Source organism: Megascapheus bottae, chromosome 4, assembly GCF_031878675.1.
Source record: "Megascapheus bottae isolate mThoBot1 chromosome 4, mThoBot2.hap1, whole genome shotgun sequence".
Classification (NCBI taxonomy): domain Eukaryota; kingdom Metazoa; phylum Chordata; class Mammalia; order Rodentia; family Geomyidae; genus Megascapheus; species Megascapheus bottae.
This window is the reverse complement of record NC_143512.1, coordinates 39,221,770-39,233,375: the sequence shown is the minus strand read 5'-3', so window position 1 is coordinate 39,233,375 and position 11,606 is coordinate 39,221,770. Positions and strand designations below refer to the sequence as shown.

At 44.0% G+C, this 11,606-nt stretch overlaps 1 non-coding gene across 1 annotated transcript; it reads right to left on the bottom strand.

The window, feature by feature from the left end:
• Window positions 1–11,044: 11,044 nt before the first annotated feature.
• On the bottom strand, window positions 11,045–11,178 carry LOC150064295 (small nucleolar RNA SNORA70). The gene has a single exon (XR_016535308.1). It is a non-coding gene; the product is annotated as a small nucleolar RNA SNORA70 (small nucleolar RNA).
• Window positions 11,179–11,606: the final 428 nt, after the last annotated feature.

The window sequence follows — 11,606 nt, the reverse complement described above, 5'->3', positions numbered from 1 at the left end:
AGGGGGAAGAAGAAGGTTGAACAGAAAAGTCAGTTATGGGCAGGCATATGTGGAGAGCCAAGAAAGAGCGCTGAGGCCAAGAAGACAGAATTGAAGTCCAGGAGGTCAGTAAGAGGATGAGCCTGAGCAGTTGCAGTGGGCTGGGCAGGCACTCCAGAAATAGGTGAGAGCAATTTCCCCGTTAATCTAGCCCTCAGGAGTCATCTAAAAGTGGGTCCTAACCCTAACTAAGGTAAACAAAGGAGATACAATTTGAGTGTAGTATCAGAACTAAAAGGACAGTAGCAAACATGTATTAAACTCTGCTCTTCTAGGTACTATATGTGGATTAAAATTCCTTACTCTTCACAATAATTTATGAAATAGTAGTATTCAAATCCCTGTTTCATGGATGAGAAAAGCATGGTTCAGTGGATAAATAATTTGCACACCATCACACAATGAACAAGGGCAGAGATGGATTTTATCCCTTTGAAGAATGCCATTTGTATTTGCTCTATGTGTTGTCAGGTGCTTTATAAGATTTAGTCTCTGGTCCTGGAGCCTGGCCTAGTGATAGACTGCTTACCTAGCACGCATGAAGCCCTGGGTTTGATTCCTTGGTCCCACATACACAGAAAAAGCAGGAAGTGGTGCTATGGCTCAAGTGGTAGCGTGCTAGCCTTGAGAAAGCCCAAGGACAGTGCTCAGGCCCTGAGTTTAAGCCCCAGGACTGGCAAAAAAAAAAAAGATTTAGTTTTGAAATGGGTTCTGCTGCTAATAAATATCTGACAACATATATCCGGTCTGATGTTGATCTTGTATATAGAAGGAATCGAAGGCCTAAAGAGACGAAATAACATGTGGTCATGAGGTCACAAAACCGGGCTGATAACTTCCCACAGAGAAACTGACAGTACAGTGTACTATCCCGAGCCTGTGCGGAAATGGTTTGTGACCTTTCCACCTACATATGAGGAATTTACTCCATTTCCTAAGGCTGGCAGATGCTATCTGCTGAGAAAGGGTTAGAGCATCTGCTAAGGGCTAGACCTGCTACCAGGAACATTTGGCCAAAAGAGAAAGCAGAGATCACAATTTAGTGTGAATAATTTCTTATCTTGTTACAAATGACCCTGACTCTGCCATTACCCTACCTGCCATTATCCACAGTACTGGGACTGCAATATCATGTCTTTCCAGTCCATTCTAATATGTCCTGGTGGCTTGAGGCTTCTTGGAAGAGTAATTTTTTTTAAGGTGGCTGTATTTCAGATCTTGATGACGTTCCTTTCTTCCCAGAGATGGGTTCATCAATCACTTCGAGATGTTTTGCAACCTTAGAGCAAATGTATTTCTCAGAGGAGCAGCCTCCACCCCATTGTTCCAAGCCAAGGCCAGGTCAAGAAAGGGCTTGGGGAGCAGCCAACCCTTGTCTTCCAAAACCTGCCATTTGGGACTGGAATGTATTCACCTTCTGTTCCCACTGGGAGCTGGACACACTGAGAGAGTCCTGTGAGTCCTGATCTTGAGCCCGTGGGCTTCTGCCAGCCTACTGTCCTTTGGAGACAAGTTTTATAAGCTACACATTCTTTACTTGTGGAACCCAGCCAAACCTCTAAATTGAGTGAAAATCCAAGATCTGGAGTTCCTGCCTCCCCTCCCTTCCTGGGCTACTGTCAAACTATTATTCCATGGTTGAGGATTTGATTCCTTCACTTAACTGAAATGGATTGACATAGCTAATGTTTGAGGGATGCCTTTGGGTAGTAGGATACTTATTGAATAATGTGCTCTTGACCCTGTTCTGTCTTGGAAAGATTTAGATTAGATGAGGGAATCTTGGCTCCATTTATAAATTCCTGGTCCTCTCAGGTTCCCAAGGAAGGTAGGTCTCTACTAGGTGGTTTCCAAGGAACCTATTCATTCATCCATCTGCTATGGATTGCAGAGAATTTCTATCTGTAATTTTCACAGTGGGGACATCCCTGGTATATCTTAGCTGCAACCTCCCACTAAGCAAATCTGACCAAGGAAATCTGACATTTATGTCAAAGTTGATATTGTTGTGCCACACATGTGGGTATGGAGGGGCATTGGGGAGAGACAGAGGAGTAAAGAGGTGGGAGGAAATGGGTACAGTAGGAAGGCAGTAGTACAGTGTGGAGAGGCACTATGGGGTAGAAAGGCAAGACCATTGGATTTCTAGACCGTTTGGGATTGAATCTTGGCTCTGCCACTTTCCAATAGAGACTCTGAGAGTGAGTCTTGGTGGATTGATCTGGGGAAAAAAAAAAAAAAAACAAAAAAAACAAACTACTTCACAGGGTTGTTAGCATTAAAGGAGTTAAGTGGCTCATGCCTGTAATTCTAGCTACTTAGGTGGCTGATCTGAGGATAACAGTTTTAAGCCAGCCCGAGCAGGAAAGTCCATAAAACACCTGTCTTCAATAAACTCCTTCCTTGCCCTCCATGCAAAAGCCGGAAGTGGAGCTATGGCTCAAGTGATAGAGTACTAGCCCAGAGCAAAAGCCCCACAACCAATAAAAGAAAGAAAGAAAGAAAGAAAGAAAGAAAGAAAGAAAGAAAGAAAGAAAGGAAGGAAGGAAGAAAGAAAGAAAGAAAAAAGAAAGAAAGAAAGGAAGGAAGCAGAAACAGCTCAGAGCCAGCACAGATGCATACTCGCATGCGCATCCACACACACACACAATTAAAGGAACTAATGGATACCAGCAACTAACACTGTGTCTGGCACATATTAGGTATGTCAAAAAGCATTAGCTGTCATTGGCTGCTTCTGAATAAGTGGAAATCACGGTGTTCCCTCTGGCTTAGCCATGGGAACTGAGCTGCGAGTGTTGATTCACCTCTGCATGTGATTTCTCAGCCACTCAGACTGACATGTTTTCAGGGCTGTTGGCCAGTGGAGTGGACCACAGTGGGTGGAGGATGTGGGCTTCCTGAAAGCAAGACTAGTGGAAGGCAGGAGAGCCTCTCCTCAGACACTGCCCACCTCATTTCACCCTTTCAGAAGAGATTCTGATCTGCTTCATCTCTGTCTTATGAAGAGACCTGAAAGGTCCTACCAGCCTCACCTCATCCCAGACCCTTCTTTCCTCACTCTCCTCTCCCACTGCAGGGGAAATCACCCATGTCTTCAATCTCCTCAAGTGGAGGCGGGGCTCCTCTTGGATACCTGAATCGGGCGGTGTTGAAGAAAAAGCTCTGGCCCATGATGGTCCTTCTCCTAACAGGCTGCTCACTTCAGACCTGTGCAGAATCCTCAGGCAGAGAGAAATAACAGAATCCTTGATGCACTGCACATCAAGGTGCAGTGAACCATACTAATGAACTGGAGGGAGATTTCCCTGCTGCAGCTTTAAGGGCTGTCCTAGGGGTCTGTACAGCTGTCTAATAAAAGAGCATCTTTCTAATCAGTGTTCAGTGAAAACGTACCATTTTGTTTATAGAAACAGTGAAGCCACCTGCTATTTAAAGGGCCCCTCCTCCTCTTCTTCCTCACCCCAGGCGGAATCTTCTAGCTCACTCCCTCAGCCAGCTGTGTCTTGTCAAAGTGCCAAGTTCCACCCTGAGAAACATGAATCTCTGCCTTTTATACTTTGCCTGGAGTCTAGGATTATGGCTTCAAGGAGAGTGGTCAGCGGAGCGGCAATGAGGTGTACTCCATCAAGCGGAGATTAAACCCTGCTGATTCTCTAGTCCCAATCCACTCTGTGCCTCTGGCTCCTCAGTTCCCACACAGCTTGAGCTGAGTCAGGCACTGACAGCTGAGGGGGCGAAGAGGAGAGAGGATGGGAGCGGAGGGGAGGGGAAAGAAGGGCAGAAGAGAGGAGAACAAAGGAGAGGAAATGGAAGGGGAGGGGAGAGAAGAGAAGAAGGGAGAGGGAAGGAGAGAGGGAAGAGGACATAGTTACAAAGGCAAAAGCCCAAGAGCCCAGTGTGAAAGGAGGGCCTCAGAGCAAGTAAAACACAATGCAGTCAAACCTCAAATAGTCAACCCATTTGAAGTATAGGGCATTTGGTTAAAGGAAGTTTCTAGTTAACCGAAGTTAAATTCTTTTTTGTCTTAACCCTGAATTTAGAAAAGTTCCACACCCTAGGAATTTGCTTCCTTTCCTCTGTTATGAATAGAGAAGGTGGGATGCTCCTGCCCCCCACCCCTTTAGCGGGTATTGAACCCAGGACTTCATGCATTTGACTCCCATCCACAGTCTTTTTGCTGTTGCTGTTGTTGTTGGTGGTGGTGGTAGGATTTTTTGTGTTAAAGATTGGGCCTTGCCATCTTTTTGCTCAGATTGGACTGGAATAGGATCCTTCTTCCTGCCTCTGCCTCTGAAGTGACTGGAATTCCAACCATGAGCTACCATGGCTAGCTCTGACCATGAGATCTTGCAGTGTCTTCAAGGCAGCAGTCTGAACATGAATATTAAGGATGCAGCGATACAAGGGAAGTTTCCCTGCCTGGCTGAAATATACACCAAGGGGGAAAGGCAACATCTTTTCTTCAAATTTCCTTTTTTCATAGGTTTGATGTATCTTAATTAGGGATTGCTAAGAATCTTTATTAAAGATTCAACTGTATAGTACATTCTTATTCAGTCTGAAAATATTAATGTCCCCTCCTCTGTGAAGCCTTCTTTGATTATTCTTTTCATACTCTCTTCAGGATCTCCACACTTAGGAAACTTGTTCACATGTGTTACCCTGGGCAGATGGTTGAGGAAAGTCTTCATCTATGGGCCTACTTACAAAGACCAGCCTTTGCCTTATGTGTGCAAACCATCTCAATTACTTGCAAGTACTGAAAAGCAAGAAAAGAAATCCTGTTTCACTGGCATGCCCAGCTCATGGTCAGAAACAAGGAAAGGGCCGAGCAAAGAGAAGAAATACTGTAGATAGGTCAGAAAATGAGATAGACAATGGCAACTTAAACTTAATTTTGAGAGGGCTTAATATATGCCTAGCTCACTCCGGTCAGAAAGCAAAGTGCTTTCTACATTTCTAGCTCAGAAATGTGATGTTTATTCTGCTGGTCCCTCATTGTACACCAGAGTATAGGAGCATAATGAGAGTTTAGGAAGAAAAGCAGCTAATTGTTATTAAAAGTCAAGTAGACAAGTGCTAGGCCTATGGAAGTTGGTCCTAAGGATAGATTCAAGATCAAATAGTAAATAAATGGTCTATTCTACCAAGAGATGGACTATTGACTCAGGTTGGCCATAATAGAAAATCACCAAATAGATCTTACTAGGCCATGTTCTGTTTCTAAGAATGTAAAACCAGGGGTAGCATAAAATGAGGGCAGTTACTAGTCTTATGTCTAATTTCACATCCCAGGTTGTGCTATATCTCTGAGCTAGAGACACCTGGCTGGCCACTAGCCTATTGAACCCCAGAAATGGAGGCAGGAATATTATCTGGGGCTAAGCTCCATCTGTCCTGAACTCAGTACAAACCTGTCTTCCTCTTCTCTGAACCTCCGGGAAGGCCTGAAATGCTGCTTCAAACCAAACAGAGCCACAGCTCTTTTACTCTCTGGCTTTTCCAGATGCTAGGATGCATGCTGAGGCTTGTGGTGGGGGCTGCAGGCACTTTGACCTTCAGGAGTCTCAAAGGAGGGTTTCCAGCCCAGAAGACAGACTCCCCTGTAGGTACCAGCCCTACGTGCAGATCTTCACCACAGGCATGTGATAGGGAGCCTGGGGGACATTTCCTCAACATGTCCTGCTTCCTCTGTCCTTTGAGGACAAGGTCTATCCTTATTTCTAATGTAGTCTCAGCCTCTAGTACAGAGCCTGACAAGGAGTAAGTTTTCAACAGATGCTTCCCAAATGAATACAATTCTATTTTCAGGATGCAATTATGACTGGATAAGGTCTGTTCCAATGTCCCTTTGCTTCTTTGTAGGGATGAGCTCATTAAATCTCCCCACAGTCCCCAATAACTCATTGGTTACTCAGCTGCCACCTCCTCATGCCAACACATGGGGATTCTGCCCCAGGCATTGCTTAATTCACTCCATTCTTCACCCCCCTTTCTTTTTTTCTTGTCTGTCTCTTCCTTCTCTTCTCAAGGTGATAAATTGTCTTGTATGCTCAAGTCTGAGAGGTTTCCCAGGACTCAATGTCCAAACCATGCAAGTCCTAAAGTGGCTAATTCTGTAGTCTCCTTCCTTTCCACGACCACTTCATGAATCACGACATGAGTCTTGTTTCTGAGTTAATACTCTGAGGACACATCAGGGATAGGATCCAGCTTCTGCCATTAGCAATCTCATAATCTGGTGATGGACACATAGTGGGAAAGATAGAATTCCAAGGAGATACACCCTCCTCCAGCTAAGCTGAGAGATGACAGAGAGATATAGGTGATACTGGAAAAGTCGTCCTTCAGGAAGTGATAGCACAGACCACTAGACCACAAAGATCTGTTCATATTGGCTGTAATGGCCCAGTCCTACCCAGGATGGAAGACTGAGCCAAATGTGACAATTCTATAAAGTATGCACTTATGTGGGGTGCTACAGTATTACTGAGGCATCAGAGGGAATTCTCAGTGGCTGATGATTTGTACATAATCCTGCAGTACTATTCTGGGGCCAGGACAGAACCAGAAAATTTCAGGATTGGTTTTATCTGGGGGACAACGAGCTAAATTACAAAGCCAAGCTCCCATTGCTCAGGAGTGGAGAAATGCCCATTGTATTTCTACTAACCTACATGCAAAATATGAATATAAGTAAGGATCTTGTTTGTCTAGGCCACAAGACAGGTGACTGTGGACACGATCTTGCCTTCTCTAACACAGAACTTGCTAAAGCTGGGGTTGGGAATTGCTAGTGTCTTTGGCCCTAGATTTAAAGAGTCTGAGTTCCCAGACTCAGGCAGCTCTTCAAGCAAACTCAGGGTATACTAGGTAAGGTTCTACCCACGGCCTGGTCCTCACACTACTCTTGAGATTGGGATATCATCTGGCTTCTGTAATGACCAGCTCCAGTGTTTGTTGAGATGGAGACTAGTGAGTACATCTGAATATGAATCTTGTGACGTTCTTTTTTTTTTTTTGCCAATCCTGGGCCTTGAACTCAGGGCCTGGGCACTGTCCTTGGACACTTTTTGCTCAAGACTAGTGCTTTGCCATTTGAGCCACAGTGCCACTCCCAGCCTTTTCTGAATATGTGATACTGAGGAATTGAAGCTCGGGCTTTTTGCATTCCAGGCAAGCACTCTACCACTAGGCTACCAGCCCCATCTTTTCTTTCTCTCTCTCTCTCCCTCTTTCTTTCTTTCTTTCTTTCTTTCTTTCTTTCTTTCTTTCTTTCTTTCTTTCTTTCTTTCTTTCTTTCTTTCTTTCCTTCTTTGCATTGTGGGCTCGAACTCTGGGTCTGGGCAATGTCCCTGAGCTCTTCAGTTCAAGGCTAGCATTCTACCACTTGAGTCACAGTGCTACTTCCTGTTTTCTGGTGGTTAATTGGAGATAAGAATCTCACTGACTTTCATACCCCGGGCTGCCTTTGAGCCAAGATCCTCAGAGCTCAGCCTCCTGAGTTGTTAGGATTACAGGCATTAGCCCATTTCTAAAGAGCACTCTGTGATTACTTATGGGTCAAGATTTCTTGGGGCCTCAACTTAACTGGGGCTATTATTTATTATTAGTATCAAGCTCAAAGACAATTAGGAATACTTGCTTATGGAGCAGCTATGGTGGCTTGTGTCTATAATCTAAGCTGCTTGGGAGGCAGATATCAAAAGGATCTTGGTTCAAGACCATTCTGTGTAGCAAGTTAGCAAGTCTCCATCTCAGTAACAACAAAAGCAACAACAACAATAACAACAAGTAGGTGAGATGGTACATCCAGGTCATCTCAGCTAAATTGCTGTCTGGACTTGTTCTGGAGGGATAAAAATCTAGATCTTATCTGAAAATAAGAAAAGCACAAAAGACTAAAGGTATAGCTCAATGGATATAATGCTTTCCTAGCATGTATGAGGGCGTGAGTCCAAAGACAAATACACCAAAAGAAAACAAAGAAAGTGATAGTTTATAAGCAAGCTTAGGATTTTTATTCTGTTCTTTCTATTCTAAATTGCACCTAACTCTACATACACTGACCTTGTACCTATAGCTTTACAACATGCTCTCTTCTAACTTGCATTCAGGACACAGGCGAAGCCTTGCTAGGGGCATCAAGTGGGATGTTCTCATTCGGTTTAGAGATGGACTCCTATGAATCTTCTTCAGGGCAGAGTCTCTGGAGACATTTATGGTCCTCTAGCCATTAAAATGTCTGAATTATCTAGAACCTGCTAAACTGTCTTTGAAAACCCTAGTACTCCAAGAAGTAGGGGTAAGCCTCCTATTTCCTTAAATACCAATAATTGCCCTCCAGAGTCTATCCTCATCTGCACACTTAGCAGCTGACTCTGGAGCGGCCTGGCTCCCTGGGACTGAGGCCACCAGACGGAGAGGAAGCCACTGTAGACGGGGAAAGGGCTCCTTTCCAAGCTGCTGCACCAAGAGGCTCTCAAGCAATCAAACAGTAATGGATTGTTTCCACTGTTGAAAATGTTTCACCTTCAGCATGAAGTATTGTTAGTTCAAGAACCTCCCATTGACATGTGTGTGGGCTGAATTCCTTCACAATTTATCCTTGTGACTCTTCCTTCCCCTAGAGACCACCTCAATGGTAGTAGTCTGATCTTAGGCATTCTATAAGTTATTAAGAGCCAGAACTGGCCTTATGGTGTCACACTCCTATCAGGGGAGAGGCCCTTATACCAAAGAGGCAACCTCTCTCTCTTCATTTTTGGAATATGTTCTGTTATGATTGGAACTGGAAGAACAATAAAGGAAAATTCTGCCGAAAACATTAGGAAACACAGTTAGCCACTGAAACTGAAGCCTCAAAGCATGGAATCGGCAACCCTGACAATCTTGGCAGAGACCTACACCAAAACTAAAGTGCCTTTTAATGCAAGTTGCTTAAATATGTGTTCTGGTGGCATGTTCAAAGAGAACACAGGTGAAGATGAGGAGGAGGAATATGCCAGCAGTAATGATGTGGTGTTGGACCAAATGTCAAGCATGTACCCAGTAGGTTCCTGAAACCTTTATACTGGCATGTTTGGCAGTTTCATGGCCATCAATACCTTGCATTGATTGATAGCATCTACTTAAGCTGGATCAGAATTCTGGAGCTGCAAACTATGCAGTCATTCTTTAATGGCATAAGATGCAGCCCAGGAAGAAGAGGGGAGCAGACATCTCATGTACTTATATTTTATGAAGCTTAAACTATGCTTGTTTCTGTCTTCGTTCCACGAGGAGTTGAGTCATCTGGGTTGTATTTGCATTGGGTTATTTATGACAGCATTTTAACTGGTCTGCCCTTGATTGCTCCTTTACTTTGCGCTGGACACTCTGCCCTCATTCTCTCGTCCTTAAAGAGACCCTTTCTCACAGTTAGGGTCCCAGTGCCTGGCCTTCCTGCTTGCTGTGGATGCATAGGCTGTTTTCAGTGACAGAGCTGATGTCATGATGGTTCCAAGTGATTTGGCCCAAAGACAACACCTACTCCCTGAATAATATCCATGAAAACTTAACACAGTAACGTGGGTGAGTCACATTTTCCCTGTGGATGTGATCTGCAGATGTCGAGATGGAATCTCACCAGGGCTTGCTCCTGAAATGGAACATTCAGAAAACAGCAGACAGACTACAGAACGTCCTTCCCAGAAAAAGAAAAGCCTACCATAGACTAACGAGGACTCTGCTCACATGACTGCAAGCAGTTTCCAAAGTAGTGAAAACAGAGAGAATGAGCACATAAAAACTCTTCTAGGCAAAGCTGTAGATTCATAGTATACTTGGCTAAAAGGTATTACAGCTATCTTTTTTTTTTCTCTCAAACTGCAGTTCCATGTACTTGCTTATTTATTCTCAGAAGAACCTGTGGCTTTGTGTCCAGTGAAGACATTACCCTCCACTTTTTGTCTGGAAGTAGAGTTGAGGCTCAACTGTTAGAATGGTAGCCTTCTTCACAAAGAGGCTCAGGGACAGCACCTTGGCCCAGAGTTCAAGCACCAGGACTGGCAGAAAGAAAGGAAAAAAAGAAGGAAGGAAGGAAGGAAGGAAGGAAGGAAGGAAGGAAGGAAAGAAAGAAAGAAAGAAAGAAAGAAAGAAAGAAAGAAAGAGAGAGAGAGAGAGGGAGAGAGAGAGGGAGAGAGAGAGAGAGAGAAAGAAAGAAAGAAAGAAAGAAAGAACAATGATTGAGAGGACCTAGGGTCTCATGATCACTGAACACTGTGTTATCTACCTTTGCTGACCCAGAGGAAAGCCACTTAAGTAGCAATACATTTATTTTTCTTCCAGAAAGAGAAATGTATCCTCAAAAGAACAAAAACGAATGTCAAAGCTTGCACCAAATAAATACAAAAGCATCAAATATTTTAATTGTATTTTTATAATTAATTTGAAGACTTTTTTGAGTTTTGAAAAAAAACTCTGAAGGGTAGAAATGGTGACAGACAAAGCAATGGAGAAAGATGTGTGAAGCCTGCCTGCCATTTATGCCCAAGACTTACATGAAGTAACAACTCCATTGGAGTTTTGTGAGGAGATAAAACTGTGGCCATGCTTTCACAGTGGTAAGTAGTAATAGACCTGGTAACACTGAAGATAAAATTTGGGGTCAGGAACCAGGTCCCTAAGCACTGGTCTAAAACCTGGGGCATACATCATTTTTTGCTGGTATGGCTTAAGTGGGGACAGTCTAAAGCAGGCTCCAGGGGACTTCCTCAGTTCCCTCCCATGCCTGTTCAAAGAAGGGTGAACTCAGCTAGAGTATTTCTCTATTTTTAACCAGAAGTAGGATTTATTAGTGGACAGGAATAAAAAGAAGACCAGGTTGGAAGCCCTCATGAGTGACTTGGTCAAGGACATGCCTGGCCACTGTGCTCTAGAACTCTACAAAGGCACCCACGGGCCTGTCTGGAGTCTAAGTTGAGGCAGCCTGAGGCTGGGGACATGGATGACCATTGAAAAGATCTTTCTCAAGGATGCCCCGAAGCCACCCTGAGCCAGGACAGCTGTGCACACTCCTGAGGATGAGAATATTTGTAGTTATTGCACATCGAGTCTCCACAAAGAAAGGAAAATGATAGGCTTAATTGACAACAGACAACCAACTAGAGAAGAGGTGGGTTTTTTGTGGTACTGACCTTTGAACTCAAGGTTTTTCACATGTCATACAAGTTCTCTGATGCTTAGACTGCAGCTGCTGCCCTTTTTGCTTTTGGGTTATTTTTCAGATAAGATCCTCCTCTGTGTATAGCTGGAGTGCCAGGCATGTATCGCCACACTTAACTAATTTGTTGACACGGAGTGGGGACTCTTGCTAACTTCTTTTCTGGGTGGTGTTAAACTTCCCAATCTGTTTCCTGAGTACTTGGAATTGTAGACATGTACCAAGTGACGTTTAAAAATCCTAACCTTTGAAGATCCAGGGCAGAGGAACTGAGAACAGAAAGTAATCACGTGGCCTGATCTCACCCATGGCCTGCACAGTCAGGAGACAACAGACTCTAGCACTGGGAGTCATTGCCTCT